The sequence below is a fragment of the Trichosurus vulpecula genome, chromosome 6 (genome assembly GCF_011100635.1).
Source record: "Trichosurus vulpecula isolate mTriVul1 chromosome 6, mTriVul1.pri, whole genome shotgun sequence".
NCBI classification, from domain to species: Eukaryota; Metazoa; Chordata; class Mammalia; order Diprotodontia; family Phalangeridae; genus Trichosurus; species Trichosurus vulpecula.
This window is the reverse complement of record NC_050578.1, coordinates 98,578,909-98,590,263: the sequence shown is the minus strand read 5'-3', so window position 1 is coordinate 98,590,263 and position 11,355 is coordinate 98,578,909.

Here is an 11,355-nt window from a genome sequence, read left to right as displayed (position 1 = left end):
AGGGAGTGTTCTAACCCCACAAGAAAAGGCCAACATGGGAAGTGAATTCAGGGTCCCTGAAAAGTTCTTAGGTTTCAAATTGTGGTTCATTCACACAGAATTTTCAGGGATATCTTGTTTGCTGGTTGGGATAGTTTCCTCGGTCCACTAAACATGGCAACCTTGGAAAGTCTCTAGGTAGGCTTTCTGGTGCCAGTTAGCATAGGTTGCAGAGACCCCAATTCTAGTGAAGTGGAGTTGGATTCATAATATTATATTTACTTATCTGTTCCCATATTATATCTCTCCAGAAATATGCAAAGTCTTTGAAGGCAGGAATGATTTCATTTTGTCTTAGTATCTCCAATACTTCACACATAATAGGTAATTAATAAATGGTTGTTGGATTGAATTTGGACACCATACCTAAGTACACCTCATGGAGAGCTCAATGCCATGGGGGACTGGGTATATTATAGACCAGCAGAGAGCCATTCAGATAGACAGAGCAATGGGAAGCAGAATGTAATATAATCAGAGTGCATCTTTGAACAAATTTGAAAGCCAAAAGCCACTGAAATGTTCTTTTTTGTGAAACCAGTGGGTACCACACTTCCCTTTGCTTCAAAAATAGTGGCACCCCTCACATCCTCTGGCCAAACTCTATTTTCCATTGGATGTCTTTCAATACTTGAAAGCATCCAAGGCTTTGGGCTTGCAGATGCTCCTTCTGTTGATGAAGCTCACAATCCCCACCTCTTTGACCAGAAGATGATTTAGTGAATTTCAAAAGATCAGAAGATTTTGGACTTCCTGTTGCCATCTTAGCAATATCCCCAGAATGAGCTACTGACCGTAGCATGCACATTAGGAGCCAGGGACAAAGCGGGCGCACTAAATAAAAGCATTTCCAGACTTTATTAGGAGCCATACTCTATGAGTGGACTATATTCTAGGTGAATTTCATCAGAAACCTGACAAGGAGGATGGGGGTAGGGGAAGAGAAAGGAACACAACTTACCAGGAGCTGTGATTTTCCTCTTTGCCACACAAAATCTCCAACCCTGAGCCCACGTCTCCCTGGCCTTTGTGCGTTCTTGTGGAGGAATGTGTCTTCTGTTTAATGGGATGTTTTGGATCAGTTGTTCTTATCTATACCACCTCAGTAAATACCCATTTTTAAAAGCTAATCAAGTAGGGTAAAATAATTGACATCAGCTGATGATAATTGGGGAAGTAAACTGATGAGGGGGCTTATAAGCATTAGAAAGAAACTCTCAGCCTCTTAACACTGAGGTAAGAAGCAGCCATCCATGCCCTTTGAATTGAACCTTCCAGGTTGAGTATGGGTTAGGAGAGTGACCCTAGACCTTGCCTTAAATATACCTTACCTCATCTGATACACACAACACCGTGAGGTATTATCCCCACTGCACAGATAAGGGAACCAATATTTACAGAAGTGAATTGACTTTGCTGTTGTTCATCCTTCTTTCTTGAAGTGGACCAGTGCATCAGAAGGGTGATATCTTAACTTGCAAGTGAATTGGATTAAAGTGAGGCAGAGCTGTGCAAAGTCATCGGCCTCACTCTCTCCTCCAGAGTCATCAGAGTCCAGTGACAAGACGTAAGTTAGGATGACTAGCAATGGTCCAGGATGAAATGAGAGACCTTGGCCTTTTTAAGCTAGGGTCTTTGCTAGGTCTCAGCTTGTCTGAGGCAACACCCACTCAGTGATTAAAGGCTAGGTAGGAATTAAGACAAAAGATGGCCCAGTTTTTCCTTCCCAAAAGAATCAGTCTGAGAGGGAAAGACCCTCAGAGTTTCTGGCCAGAACAAAAAAGTTTATGCTAGTAGATTCAACTCAGACCTCAAAATGGAAAATTCCATGCAAATGGAATTCAAAGTCTCCTTTAACACTGGTGCATAAATCAATCCATGGAATCATGACGGTCCTAGGAGAGGAGATACTGAAATTTTTATCAAGTGTTCAACTCTGAAAGATTGTTGCGTTGAAGCTGCAATACGATTATCATCAATGTTAAGTACAGGGAAAGTTCTAGAATAGCATCATTGACCTAGAATGGTCCTCAGGGGCCAAGAAGTCAATCGGCTCACCCAAGGTCACAGAGGCAGCATCAGAGGAGAAATATGAACCCCATTCCTCTGACTCAAGGAGAACCAGGGCTCTTTCCACTGGACTTTATTGTTGGTGTTCAGTCATTTCAGTCATGTCCAAATCTTGGCTTTGCTATTTAGTGTTCCCTTGTATTTTAGTTTCTGTAGGGATGAATGACAAAGCAAAGGTCCCTCCTAAATGTAGATGGCTCAACAGCTGACTGTGACCAAACTGCTCAGCTTTGCATATCTTGCTACCTATGTGTTACACAAATAACTACCTTTCTACCTTCCAGGGAGGCCGTAAAGTTTCATGAACTACAAAGCTTTTCACTGCAAAAGTGAATACATTCATATAATGACCACATAGTGACAAACTCTAGGGCACACTAACTCACCAGCAAGTGAATGCTATGAGCCTTGTCTGTGTATAGGCTCTAGAATGTTTATAACCCTGAAGACAATGGATGGAGAGAGATGCTAACACATTTCCTAAAATAAACATACACACATGAAGGATTATATGCTACAATTCACAATAGTCAGGGAAAAGACCAAAGTATCTGTGTTTTCTCAAACATAATTCTAGCTTTTATGTCTCCTTATTATGCCCCCCCCCACTTTCTAACTTATCTTTTTATGTTGTTTTCCTGTATTAGAATGTAAGCTCCTTGAAGGCAGGAATTATCTATTTTTGGTTTGTATTTGCATTCCCAGTATATAGAACAGTGCAAATAATGTTTAATAAACATTTTATCTATCTATTCATAGCTATATATCTAGCTATCATATATCTATTTCTCATTAATAAGGAAAAACCCTATATTCTTACTGTTTTACTGATCTACAAATTGAGTGGGCACTCCCTTAAAATATTATATGACGATACCAGAAAGAGTTCTGAGTCATCTAGCACTCTTTAGGCTACAAAACAGTTTCTTCAAAATGACACTGTGAGATAGAGATTACAAATATTATAATTATTCCTGTTTTCATTTACAATGTTTTGTTAATGCATTTTTTTACTCTATAATCTCTGTTGTAAGCAACTACCAACCTACCCAGAGCCTTCCTTTATAACAGAGGAAATCAGGTGATCCAAGTAAACCCCTACAGTATCGGAACTGCAGCATGGGTCTAGAGTGGGAAGGGAACTTTGATATCATTTAGTTCAGCTCTCCTTTTACAGCTGAGGACCCTGAGACCCCGAGAAATTGAGTGACTTGTCCAAGGTTGCACAGGCAGTAAATGCAAAAAAAAACCCAACAGGTTTCAGGGTCTTCTGACTCCAAGTCTGGCATGCTTTCCATGGAACCATGGTGCCTCTGTCAGATTGACTATGAACATGAATGCAACCTTGTCTACTGTTAATTGACCACCCCTTTTTCTTCATCCAGGGCAGCTAGGTAGTGTCATAGAGCACAGAGAACCAGGACTGGAGTCAGGAAGATTCACCTTCCTGAGTTCAACCAGCTGTTTGCCTCAGTTTCCTCATCTGTAAAATGAGCCGGAGAAGGAAATGGCAAACTGCTCCACTATCTTTGTCAAGAAAACACCAAATGGGGTTACAAAGAGTTGAACATGACTGAAAAACAATAAATTCCTTCATCCTCCCTAGTCATAATGATGTAGTGACTTGTCATAATCACATGGCTAGTGAGTATCAAAGCTGACTTTTAAATGCTGGTCTCTGGACTCCAGGACCAAGGTTCTTTCCTAAAAACCATGTTGCTTCTCATGAGTCTGGAGGAAAATGGTTCGATTTATTTTAGCTAGTTGGTTGGAAATTCTGCTAGGTTTAAAGGGTATAATCATTCAAGCTGTTTCTTTGTATCTTTCTCTAACTCTATTCTTCTCTGTTTCTGCATCTTTCTGTCTCTTTGTCTCTGGATCTGTTTCTCTTTTTCCCTCTTTGGTTTTGATTCTGTCTCTCTGTGTCTTCCTTAAACATTTTCTTATTTGAACTTTTACGCATTCTACTTGAGCATTTATGAACTAGAAGGAAGAGCCATCTGTTTGGATTCCCCTTCCAAGCCCACCTCCCATGTTATTTCCTAGAAAGTCCTGCAATGTTGTGCATTCAGAGATCATAAAGCAAAACTGTGGTTTAATTTTGTTGTTGTTATGTCTGACTCTTTGTAACCCTATGGATCATATTGTCCATGGGGTTTTCTTGGCAAAGAAACTAGACTGGTTTGTCATTTTCACCTACGATGGATTAAAACAAACAGGGTAAAGTCACTTGTTCAGGGTCACACAGGTAGTAAGTATCTGAGCCTGGATTTGAATTCAGGAAGATGAGTCTTCCTGACTCGAGGCCCAATGCTTTATCCACCTATCCGCCCATCCACCTACTCCCTCTTGGATTAATTAGTGACCCAAATACAATTCTGGTTAAGATCTTTCAGCCACAGAACCTGAATTCACTTTAATGACCTACAGCTGTGAGCTCTTGAGCTTCTGTAACACTTCTTTATTAATCTCGCTTGGGAGTCAGTCTCAATGATTAGGTAACTGCCAGATACTTCAAATTTCACTGAGCTATGGTGACAGTTAGGATGATGGGACACTTAAGTTGCCCAGTAGAGTGCCAGCTGTGGAGTCAAGAAGACTGGAGTTCAAATCCAGCCTCTGACACTCATCAACTGCATGACCCTGGACAACCCCTGTTGTCCAAGAAATGGCAAACCACTCCAGCATCTTTGCCAAAACACCCTGAATGGGGTCACAAAGAGTCAGACATCACTAATTGACCAAAAAAGAGTGGATTAATAAGGAAGACTTCTTGTTTCTGACACCTGGGCTGTGGGCAAGTCATCCACCTTTCTGAGTCTCAGGAGCTTCTTATAAGATTTGTTATCATCTTTATTCATAATCTATTGGGGAGGAATGGAGACCTAGCCATGTTTTTTCATTTTGTGTAATTTTTGTCCACAGTCTCTTATTAATAAATGAACAAAAATGACTCATTAAGCATTTACTTTGTGCAAAATTCTGTGCTACATGATGAGGATACAGATAGAAAAGTAAGATAGTCCTTGTTCTCATTCTAATGAGGGAGATAACATAGGTACAATATACATATATGTGTGTGTGTATATATATATATACACATATATGTGGGGGGCATATATACAGAGAAAAAGAGGAAGTGAGAGAAAGGGAGCAAAAAGGGAGGGGAAAGGGGTTGAGGGATGGAGGGAGAGGGAAGATGGAGGGGGAGAAAGCTTTAGCTGCAAGTTGGTTGGAAAGGTATTGTGCTTCTTGAGACATAAATACAAAATAAATGGTAATACCATTCTCAGTCATTTCTAATGATAAAATCATATGTGTTTTTAGTGTTGAACCATATGACAATGCCAAAGATTTTGGGGGTGAGAATTTTTTAAAGTCTTTAATAGTTATACCTTCAGTACCTGCAGAAGCAGTTGCTAGGCAACATCGGTATAGAGGTTGCTTCTTGGGATGTCTTCAGGAGCTAGGATGGAATCAGGACCAGTAGTCTTGGGTGGTGCTACCATTCCCAGGTTTCTTGGTCTAACCTGACCATTGGCATCAGTTGGTATTGGTGGTGGCAAGGAAGACAGACCCCTTCTCCACAGAGATATCTTCTTTTAGTGATGGCTGCAGAGCCTGGGCTAGAAGCAGGGTTTGTTGTCTAAGGGACATTGTTATTCCCAAGACTCTTGGGCTTATGGATATGCACTCTTTCCATCAGGTCTGGAGGGGTTGTGGTGGTCCTGGCTGGCAGTAGTCTGACTCATTTGATCTGCTGCCTCCTGCCTCTCCCTCGGGGTACCTTGCTACTTCAGTTGAGCTGACTTTCCTGCTCCTTGGGTGGCAATCTGTGGGGATGACTGACCTGTTCTCCATAGGAGTTACTTCCCCAGATGAATCCTTCAGAAAGTACCCTCCTATGTGCTAGAGGCCATCCTTCAGGGCCTCCAGAATGTACTCTCTTCTCACTCCTATCTCTCAGATTCCCTTATTTCCTTTAAAATTATAGATAAGGACACTGAAACTCAGCTTTACTGAATGATTTGCCCAAGGTCACATAAGCAAGTACATGGCAGAGCCAAGATTTGAACTCCAGTCTTTTGACTCCACATTCAGCATGATTTCCACTATACCACACAACCTCCATCACGCTGAATCTGACAATACATGCAACATTCCATACTTGCAATCCACCATCTTTTCTCCTCATTTCTGCCTGAATTTGACCAGGGATGGCTTCTTGGAGGAGGTGCATTCACATTGGGTTCTGAAGGATGGGTACAATTTCAACAGGAAGAACAAGGTAAGGGAATTCCAGGAATAGCGAATGATAAAAAAAAGTGGGAAAAGTCATGAAATGTTCAGCAAAAAGTCAGACAGTAGAAGGTAAAACTGAAAAACTAGTTTGGAGCTGTGACTTAGAGGGCCTCCAAAACCAGGAATGGTGTTTGGACTTTATTCAGTAGGCAGTATGGAGCTACTGAATGTTTAGGGACTGTGGAAAAGTGTATTAAGGTAATATAAAAGCATAATGTCTTTTTTTTTAAAAAAAAAAAAGGAATGTAAATGCAGCAAGAATAATCTGGGTATACTCCTTTGATTTTATCTTTGAGTGGAACTACTGTTAAGGAAACTCCCTCTACCAATACATATCCTTATCTGCTCTGCAATTTATAGTCTCAGAGGGTTGTTAAGGGTGCTAAGAAGTTAAGTGACTTGTCTAGAGTCATATAGCCAGTATGTGTCAGAGGCAGTACTAAAATTCAGATTATCTTGACTCCAAGGCCAATTTGCTCTCCATGATGCCTGTCAAAAAGTAATTGGGTAGAGGCTCTATGAAAGATTTATCTCAAAACTGGCTAAGAAGTACACAATGTGAGAAGGCAGTGAGGAGGGGTTTGTCTGACATGATCTGTATGGGCACAGTGGGAGGAGAGAGAAAAAGAGATAGAAAGAGACATCAAGTCAGAGAGACAGAGACAGAGAGCAAGATAGAGAAAGACAGAGACAGAGTGAGAGAGAAAGGGGGGAGGGAGAGAGAGAACAAGAGCGAGAGCGAGAGAGAGAAAGAGAGAACACCTTGTACCTTGTTTCAGGAAGAATCTTTGGGTCACTAAAAGAATTGCAGTTTTCTACATGAGGAAATTTTTTAAAAGGTTATATTTAACAACATCAATTATTCCTTAAGGTTTAAAATGGAGTTACCTTTAACCTCATTCAATTTGTTTTCCATTCTACTCCTACCCCCTCATACTTAAGTATGGAAGCACTAGACAGTATAGTTGGAGTCTCTGACTTTGTCTCTGAAACCGTAAGCTAATCACTTAAGTTTTCTAGGCTTCGATTTCTTCATCTTCATGTGTAAAATGAAGGATGAGGTTGACCTAATGTCCCTCTGAAGTCCCTTCCAGCTCTGAAACTAAAATCCTATGTTCTTGCATACTTAGTCACCACATACAAGTTTCTCCACCTCTCTAACCTATGGATTTGTCATCTGTAAAGCCAAGCAGTTGAACTACCATTTGCTATATCCTTGGAATCCTATTGACCAACTAGCCAACTCCTTCTAGTTCTAAAATTTGATGACTTTGCTCTAAAGTTCTAATTTTCCAATACCCTTTGGATGGTTTGAGTCTTTGTATTATTCCCATGTAGAGGCAAAATTACTGTAGTTCATATATTGAAACATAGACTTTTTGCCTACATCGGTCCTTAAGACCTCGTTTGAGACAAGAGTCTGGATAACAAAATAGTCATGGTAAAGGTTTTCCCATAAAGAGAACACAACCTCACCACCTGAAATATTAACTACATTGCGGGCAGCAGCACATGGGAGGAGAGAAGCAAGGGCACTACTAATTTTCAGCATCACTCTGTCGTCATTTCTAAGTGCCTTGACTCAATTTCAGGAAACTCAGGAATACTTTATGGACAATGTCAGTCACTGGGTTTTATCTATGACCCACTTCTACCTTATCTCTTACTCCAGGAACACGCTTGTACTCAGAGGGATGTTGGGAAAGGCAGAAACTCATCCCCCTTACAAGATTGTATTAGTGTCTCCAAGCAGATAATGACACTGCTGTCCCCCCTCTACCACTACTTATGGCCCTGTCATTGAGCAGTTGCAGGTGAAATGCCCAAAGGAGATAAAAAAAATAATTTTATTTTCTCCATGACTTCAGACTAGGATAAACAAAATGCATGGAGTTAGCTGCCAACTTGACATCTGAATGTATTGATTACAGAGACTTCTGGAAAACTTTGTTATTTATTTGTGAATGTTGGCAGATGTTCCAGTTTTGTGTGTCAACCAGTTCATATAGCAAATATTGAAGAAATTGGAAATATTTTTAAAGTTATAAAAATGGATTATAACCCTACAACAAGATCAAAACTGAGAATTTAAGTAGCCAAAGTCCAAGAATTTTAAAATTGAAAGTTCCCATAACATCATTATTCAGCTACTAAAAGAAATGAGAATTTGGCAAAGGGTTTGAGAAATCAGGAATTTATATTGACTATCAATAATTCTGATAAAAAGGCTTAATTCCTGCCTTACCTGTGTTATTCTTTATACCCATGTCTTTTACATGTATGTATAAAATAAGTGGTCATAGCTTGGGTATTCATGAAATTCAGAATGGCACAATGGATGGGCAGCTGGCTTTGAAGATAGCAAGACCTGGGTACAGATCCTACTTGAATGTGTGCTGGTCGTGGGGCCTTGATATTTAAAGTGCCCAAGACTATTCTCTAAGATAATGTTCAGCCACTGCCAATCTGCTCTGGTGGCACTCCAAGTTTTCTACACTGAAAAAAAGTGTGAGTCTGAACAAAAAGTTATTCAATATTTATAGTAACTTATAATTTTATAATAAAAACTCCAGCATCTACTTAAATATACTTATACACAGTCACTTTATATTGTTGACAGATCAACTAACCGCCTTTTAAATGCAATTGTATTTTTTGTCTTTAATTCTATTAAAAGAAGCTTGACAGTCAAGTTGTTGACATAGTCAACAGTTTAGCAAACAACTCAATGTAGAGAGCAAAAGTGAAATATTAACAGACACATACAAATCTTTCTTTGTCCCCAATATTATATTCTAGCCTGAAATAGACTAATAATTGCTTCATTTCATCTAAAAATATTTTTCAAGTTTCCTGATGTCTCAACATTGTATTTCTCAAATCAGAGATGGGAAGTGTATTTATTTCATCATTTCTTCCCAGGGACAAAGATTAACCTTTGCAACTAATGTGAGATTGGCTGCCTTTTCGTGTTTTTTTTTTTTAAATTAACATTATCGTGGTCATCACATTGGGCAATTAGGTGGCACAGTGGATAGAGGGCTGAGCCTCAAGTCAGGAAGACTCACCTTCCTGAGTTCAAATCATTCCTCAGACACTTAATGTCTGTGTGACCCTGGGCACATTAGATTGCTTTTTTGGTTCTGCTTTTTGTGTTTGTTTTGCTCTGTGTCAATTCATGTAAGACTTCTCATGCTTCTCTGAATTTTTCATATTTGTTTTTTCTTGAGAGTGTCATTTTTCTACTTCATCTTGCTTATATGGAAATAGAGATAAGGTCTGGATTTCTATAGAAAACTCCCAGGAGAAGAAACTCCTTCTACAGCACTGGTTATCACCTTCTCTACAACTTATGGTCTTATAGAGCCACTTAGAACACTGAGAGGTGGAAGGACTTATCTAGAGGTGGGACCTCAACCCGAGACTTCCTGCCTTTATGGTCACTCCTCTAAGCATTATGCCACATTGCATCTTCTGTTTGGAGATATTCTTCACCCACTTTCACTGAAGTCTTACTTCAATGTCTCATCATGGCATGGGTGTGACCTTGGCTTCTCCAAAACTGTGGCAGCAGAAAACGAGCTCTTCATAGGTCTACCAAAGCTGAGAAATCTTTGGATCTAGGAATCATGAGGAACTATAAGTTTTTGTTGCCCTGACTAGCCTGGGTAACTATGGGAAGGATCATAACCAGTTTGGCCACAAGGGCGATTAATTAATTGTTCAACTATAGCAACCTCAATGAAATCTATTTGCCATAGTGTAGAGGAGTCAGGTTTCTGTGTCAATGAAGGGAACACTCACCAAAACAAACAAAAAAAATCACAGATTCTTGAAGCACTGGATAAAATAGAATGTGAATTGTTTTCTTTCATGCTTGCATCCGTTTGTTTATCCAACAAGCACGTAAGTATCTACTATGTGTCAGGCAGTATATTAGGCACTGATGATACAAAAAAAACAAAAAAAATGAAACATGGTTCCTGAGGACAAGTACTAGTTTTGTTTTTGTTTCTTTTATCTCCTACACCTCACACAGAAGTGTTTAATGAACGCTGGTTGAACTGGATTGAATCGAATATTTTGTCTATACTCAAAGGCATCTAGTCAATTCGTTCAAGATCAGGTAGAAGTCTTTTCTATATGTGCTAATGGATGATTTGGTTAACTGAGTTAACCTAGTATTTGACATAGTCTATCTTAGATATTCTCGGTATGCATTCTTTGAACCTTTATCGACATGATAGCTGCTTCCCTTTTGTACATCCTTTATACTCTTAGAGTATGCTATAAACTTATAATTTATGTCTTTCTTTTATTCAGACAGTTAAAGAAAGCACCCCTTTCTTACGGGGGAAAATATGTATGTTTGATTTTTCCCCCAATCACTTTTATGTAGGTCAAAAAGAGTTAGGTAAGCAAAACCAGATAAACAAACAAACTCAGTAAGCAAACAATGATGGCTGTTGACTGAAGAACATAGTCCTGTGGCTTTACAACTTGAAGTCCTGATTCAGCACAAAGATCATTGTCAATATAAAAATGCTCCTGCTGCAGATTTTCAGAAGTCTGTGACCTTGTAAAAAAAAATACTTTGATCTAAGTTTCACCACTGTTCAGTGAGTGCTCTGTCTGAATTTGGGCAGGCACATGGAAGTAAAATTGAAGTTGAGAAAGAATTATCAAGTAATTTGTACTGTGCAAATAAATGGTTGATATGAAATAGGTCACAAACGCTTCTGTACCTTTTGGAAAGCAGAGTTTTTAACTCAACTATGGAGTTGATTTTCCAGTTCATCCTGATCATGTTGTGTAAGCAGAAAACATGGACAAGAATGGCAAAGAATGAGAAGGCATGATGAGAATCACTGTCAGCAAACGAAATTGGCTTTTAATAATGCAGCAAATGAAATCCATCAGCAAATAAAATTGATCACACTGAAG